A 6,738-nucleotide genomic window follows, 5' to 3' on the forward strand; every position below is an offset into this window, starting at 1 on the left:
TGAGATGCCTCATGCAAAGAGAAGGAAGTCTGACAATGAAAACAAGGAGGTTCAGATGCTGCATTTCACCACTCCACCCCTGATTTGAAATGAAACTATGACTAAAAAGATGCTGACATGAAAGAGCCGTGCCGGAATACAGTAGCCTACATTTCTCTTTTTATTTATCTCCCATAGGAGTTTTGTCATAATGTGCTTAAGTTCTCACTGTGAAGCTTGTATCGATTTGTGTCAAAGTTGTGTTATTGTGTTGGGATGATGCAGAGCAGGGTTTTAAGATCAGGCTGTACTTATAATGCATGACCACACAGTGATGTTCACTTAATTCAAGTTAGCATTTTATATGGCACATAGAAATGAAGGGAATCCAGTGTGGGTGCCTGACACAGTATGGAAAATGCATGCATTAAAAAAAATCTTGCTAGTGTTCATATCAGATGGTTTAAAGTGTACAACAAACAAGTACAATAAGCATATCGAAAGACTAAACATATTATTTCAAGCATGTTTCAAATCCAGTTTGAGAATGCAATTCTATTATGAATGCTGAGGTTTAAATTACAGCTTGTCCTGTTAAACAGTTGAAGGGGTTAAAGCTTTAGTCAGCAGCTATCAATAGCAGGCTGAAAGGATAACTAGGAAGTTTAATCATCTGCTGCTAATTAACATCCAGAAATGTTCCAGAGAGAGACTCTTTGGTTTAATAATATGCAGTCCGCATGCTGGTTCCTGTCTTATTTGTGCTGGACTAAATATTGTTTCCTCTAGAAAGACACAACACAGAATATTGTATTTGGCAATATTGAGCGTAATGAGTTTGAATAGTCAATGTTCATTTCATATCCAACAAACTTGAGTAGCCTAGATAATCAACACAATAGCAAAAATATGCCCCTGCAAATAGTCACACACAAAAAACTGAATCAACTGTGGAGGAGATCACAAAACTTGAGTTGGATCCAAAATCCATTAAGCTCCTGGGAGAGGTGAGGATCAGGTCGGCGAGAGGCCTCATGATTCAGTTGATAAGTGCTGACATCAGCGGAGTGAGCGGTTGTTCCAGCCTCATAAAAACGGAAGAAATCACTGTCATATGAGTATATGGGATGCAGAGACAAGCAACTGTTGAGGTGGGAAATATCTCAGGAAGGGATGTGGTGTGTGTAACAAATAAGTTAGAAACCAGTTGACTGCTGCCTGAACACTGGAAAATCCATCAGGTCACGTACAGATCTTTCATCACATTACATTTCATTACCTTTGCCTGTGCTCCTCAGTTTCACTCAGTGAGTGACTCTTACCATTTTCATCACATTGATGTAACTGCATCAATGTAATGTGATTAGGTAATCCATTACACTAGTTCTACAAATAGCATTATACTATATTACTATATTTTAAAGTGAAAATGTGTCAAAATGTATTTACAACACTAACAAACCTGGACATTAAAATGAACAATCTTTATCATTGATTGCAATTAGGCAAGTCGTTTTCTGACTCATTCTGTGTAACTACATTACTTGGGTTGAGGAATAAGGAATTAATCTGATCCATTGATTAGCCTAATTTACCCTAAAGAAAAGTATTAGTTAAAATATTATAGTTATCTTTTAATTATCAGCAGTCAGCTGGAGGTTTGCCAATCTAATTCAAAACAGAAATCACTTAAAAACTAATATGATTAACCAAATTTGATATTCTTAAAATAAATAGACCCTAATAATAATAAATGTAATATGCACACTTTTGTTGAGGCATTAACTTAAAAAAAATGCATATGGGATCAGATTTTAACAATAGCCTATAATTGCAGTAATATGAAAATAAACGCACGAACAATGAGCTGTGTTCATTCACATTCACAAAACATCTATTCAGACGTAAGCCAATGGTAGTGTTGTTCATTCAAGCACGAACACGAGGCAGTGCTGCCGATTATATTCATGGTATCAAAGGAGACCCCCTCCATTCTGTTCATATAAACATTATAATGAAATAACACATTTTAATCTAATTTTTATACTTCCTCAAATCCTCCTTTATTCTCTCCTGCCCACCGGTGTCGGGAAACTATCTCGACACCAAGGAGAACAGACCACTGAGAATAAAGTGAAAAGTTTTGGGACGCTCTAGGTGTCTTGGCCGCAGCTGAAAGGAGCCATTTCCTGCCAAATAGTGAGCCCGTCTAATCGTGACTGCAACAGCTACTTCCTGCATTGTTACAGTACTTAATGAGGATTAAGTTGAAGCTGTCATGTTGTAACGCGGCGGCCATTGGGCCTGCTCCACACGGAGAGAGAGAGAGAGAGAGAGAGGGAGAGGCTGCAGGCTGGCCTCATACCTCAGTCTGATTTCACGGCTGATCTCTTCACATGGACAGGACCAACTGAATGACTCTGTCCTGTCAACCTAAACTCACATTTTCATTTAAGCCTGCTTCATGGATAAGGTTCACTGATATATCGGTGACTTAAAAAACAACATCAACACTAACAAAAAAAACTGTAGCCTATTTGAAAATGTGCGGTATTTCAGTAGGCCTATCATTATAAACTACTGAACTGTTAATAACTGTAAAATAACATTCAGTTCTTACAAAAAATAAGGTGGACAAAGAAACAGTCCCACCTGGCAATCTAATGTGATCCAGTTAAACATCCTTTAGTCCAACCATAGGAAATCCACATTCTTTTAAAGGGAGACCATGATCCCATTTAATGACATGACCTTTATTGCTTCACATGCTGTAGGCGGCCATTATAGTCATTACAGGGGTGTTTTATTTTGTTATAGTGCCAGCTGTCCTTGTTATTTATTTTGTACCGCTAAACATTCATTAAAAGACAATTAAGCTTTCCATTACCTGTCTTTAAATAAACCCCTTACGTAAATTAAGTGTTGTTTGCAGGGCAGTACCCAGGATTATAGAAATATCAAAGTCATGAATCTAAGTCACCTCGACGCACTCTCACCCACAAATAAAATCCATTCAAACACAAACATGTTGTTTGTAAGTACGTTTAAATTGTGGGAATAGTATTATTCTACTTGTGTATCAGTTTGAATATGATATTCATAAATGTTTATCAACAAAATAAATTCTGTTGAGGATATAGTGTATTATATTGTGCTTGTAAGCCGTAAAAATTGTGAATCGTTACTGTAATTGGCCAAGCAAATACCAACCACGGACATTTTAGCTTCACTTGCACTGTCGGTCTTTGTATGGCAGTGTCAGTCAGCTGTTCAACTGTTTGGTCCAAATTGAATATTTCAATAACTGTAAAAGACGAATTGGCATGAAATTTTGGACAGACACGCATGGTTCCCAGAAATCTACTGTGATCTCAGTAAAATGTCTCAAATTTGGTGCCAGCGTTCATCTAATGACTTGAAATGTCTTGACCATTGGATGAATTACCATGACAGATATCCATGGTCTTTGTAAAACGTGGTGATCTCATGACTTTCACTCTTTGACAGCAGCAGCATCAAACCAACACACTGACAAAGAACCACATGACCTTGATGTTGGCCACAACCTGAAATGCATCAGTCTGACAATACGTAATACAAGAATTTCTCCCACTGGGTTGCTAAAACAAATTTCCAAAAGCCCAGGAAAAAGAAAAGTGAGGACATGACCTCAGTGTCTTGTCTGGCCTTATTGTTTTTAGATCAAGATGATAGTGAATGGTGAGCAGCTATTGTCGGAGGGTCGGTCCACAGGATTCATTATAACCAATAAACTCCAGAGTGTTTCCTCATCTTCATTAAAGTTTTGCTTTGGGCTGGGTGATTATGAGAAGATAGCCCCCTGGTGCAGATCTGCCTGCATTTATGTGAGACAATCTGTGGCCTCGGGAGATGGAGAGGAGGGATGAGAGGACGGAAACAATCAGATTTGATGACACAGCATCATCTAGAGAGAGCTTTTTTTTTGTCATTTAAAGAACGGCATGGAAGAGGCTGACAAAGCACTCAAACGTGACCCCGCCTCCCCATCCCCCCACCTGTTAGTGAACAGTAGCCACTGCCCACTTTAGTCTTTATGGGCGACTACTTCTCTTACTTAGATCGGAGTATTTCAAACACACGTGTGCATGTGCATGGTTTGTGGATGAGAGAGGATTAGTTCAGTTCACAGGGATGCTTTGAAGGGATGCGGGTCTCGCCATGAAAGGGAACAACCAGCTGGAGCCTTTATGGAGGCGATTCTGCAACTTCTGACATAATAACCATGCTGCGTGTGCTCTGGACTCACATGTATCGATCTGACCGTCACCTCAGGCTTGGCTCACTGGTCATAAATGCAACCCCCATCTTAATCCCTACAGTTAAATGCAAGGCTGACTTTTTTTCCCCCTCCCTCATTTAGCCTAATACAGAAAAAAAAGACTAAGGTTGATATTTGAATCTTAAAGCAGAAGTAAGCGGAATGTTTGTGTTAATATAAGTCTTAAATAGTTATACTGTATCTTCCGACAGCAATCACTTACATAGAGTGTTTGGTCCGAAACACGGGTCTGTCAGTCACTCTGCTCTGCTGTAAGCCGAGGAGAAAACTTCTTGTATACTTCCTTGTATCCTACAACCTTTATCCAATGAGGAGAGAGAACAGCATGAAGGGCTGTGTGTGCAGCCAAGGGATGCGCGTGAATGTGGTGACGTAGGGACGAGGACCAATAGATCCATGACGAGGGTGGGGGCTGCTAACTCCGTCGGCTGACAAGAAGTTAGCCAAAATGACCGGATCGCTTACTTCTGCTTTAATGTGGGGTCAGGGAGTTGTACAGGCCATAGAGGTGATGATGCTGAGGCAGGGATAAGGATAGGTGTGATGTTCTTATTGGCCAGTTGGGGGTACAGATGAAGCTGGGTTTGCAAGTGTCAGAGCAGAGTACTTTGACTTCGTGAGTAGAAACAAATAAAGAATTACTCCGCATATCAGTATATCGTAATACAGCAACCATATGAATTCATGTGGTGTCTTTACCGGACTCCCTGGCATGGCCTGATTTACCAATTAGGGGGCCCTGTGGCACAAGATTGCCATTGAGCCTCTATTAACCTCCAGACCTCCACCCCCCACGCACTCCGTCACCTCAAAGTTTCCAGTCCGTCCAGCACAATGCACAAAGTCGTCTGGTCTGTGCATGAACCTGCAGGTCTACTGTGTCAGTTTTCAGTGTTGAAATGAAACTTACGACTTTGATACAGTACAAATTCATCTATGAACAGATGACGTGAGGAAAAACTATAAGGCCACAAGCATATGTGTAGACACAGGACTCATAGAGTGAGACAAGGTTGCTTCACAAAAAACAAGTCTAGGTCACCACCTAGTAATACGACTGGACCACATCGTAGGCTATTTGCATTCACCCTAATGTCATGGCTTTTATCGGTTTGCCTATACTTCTACTCCGTGCTCACATATTCCCAATTAATCTTTTCTCATTCACATGTTTTTTCTGTTTCTGTCCTCTTTCTGTTCACACAGTTCCTCTGGAGTTCGAACACTCAATTAGTAATAGCAATATAATATAATGGTGCGTGTGTTTGTATAGGCTACATTTATAACTTAAAGGGATAGTTCAACATTTTGGCAAATTGGCCCATTGCCATAATCGCTATAGTCATAGCAGTAGGTTCATTACCGTAAGCTATTTTCAGTACGGCGGAGCGCAGCAGCTGGCTGCTCAGAGCTACGGAGGCTAATGGAATTTCTTGGTTTCCCTCATTAAACTCATCAAATTCAACATCCCAAAACTCCACAGCGCTTTTGTAGACAAGTTGTGACCTGCACAACCACCACGCTATGAGATAATGACGGGACGATACGAAACGGAGCCGTTTTCGAGGTAAATACAGGGTAAATACGGAGACTGCTTGCTGAAAAACTGTCCCTGAACGCAACGCGCATCAGCGGTTTTGTATGAATTTACCTCGAAAACGGCTCCGTTTCGTATCGTTCCGTCATTATCTCATAGCGTGGTGGTTGTGCAGGTCACAACTTGTCTACAAAAGCGCTGTGGAGTTTTGGGATGTTGAATTTGATGAGTTTAATGAGGGAAACCAAGAAATTCCATTAGCCTCCGTAGCTCTGAGCAGCCAGCTGCTGCGCTCCGCCGTACTGAAAATAGCTTACACCTACAATTAAAGGTAATGAACCTACTGCTATGACTATAGCGATTATGGCAATGGGCCAATTTGCCAAAATGTTGAACTATCCCTTTAAAACTTGCATTATAATATTAACTGGCATAAGTGTGCATTTGTGTGTGTGTGTGTGTGTGTGTGTGTGTGAGAGAGAGAGAGGGAGAGAGAGAGAGAGAGAGAGAGAGAGAGAGAGAGGAGGGGTGTCTTTGTGTATTGTATTCTCTCCTGGTTTGAGTTCCCTCACAAGTTTGCAGTTAGTCTTTACCTGCAGTGAATGTGGAACGTGGATGTGGCCGGGAGGCACTGAATGGATTGTCAGCTGTCTTTCACATTATGCAATGTTAGTGCTGCGTGCTCTTACCCACAGTTTACCACGTAAAATGACAGTAGGCTATGCTAAATGTATCATCTTTCCTAATTGCCATGTTTCATACCTTTGCCATAACCAGATCCTGTTCTCAGAGCACCGCTGGTCTTTAAAGTGAGCTGAAAGTCTTGACTCTGGGTTGCCAGGTTTGAGCCACATAATGAGCTATGGATGCCAATGTGATGCTGGTGGTGAGTGTTGTTATA

This window comes from Trachurus japonicus, chromosome 17, assembly GCF_045865225.1.
Source record: "Trachurus japonicus isolate A0001 chromosome 17, Traja_1.0".
Taxonomy (NCBI): domain Eukaryota; kingdom Metazoa; phylum Chordata; class Actinopteri; order Carangiformes; family Carangidae; genus Trachurus; species Trachurus japonicus.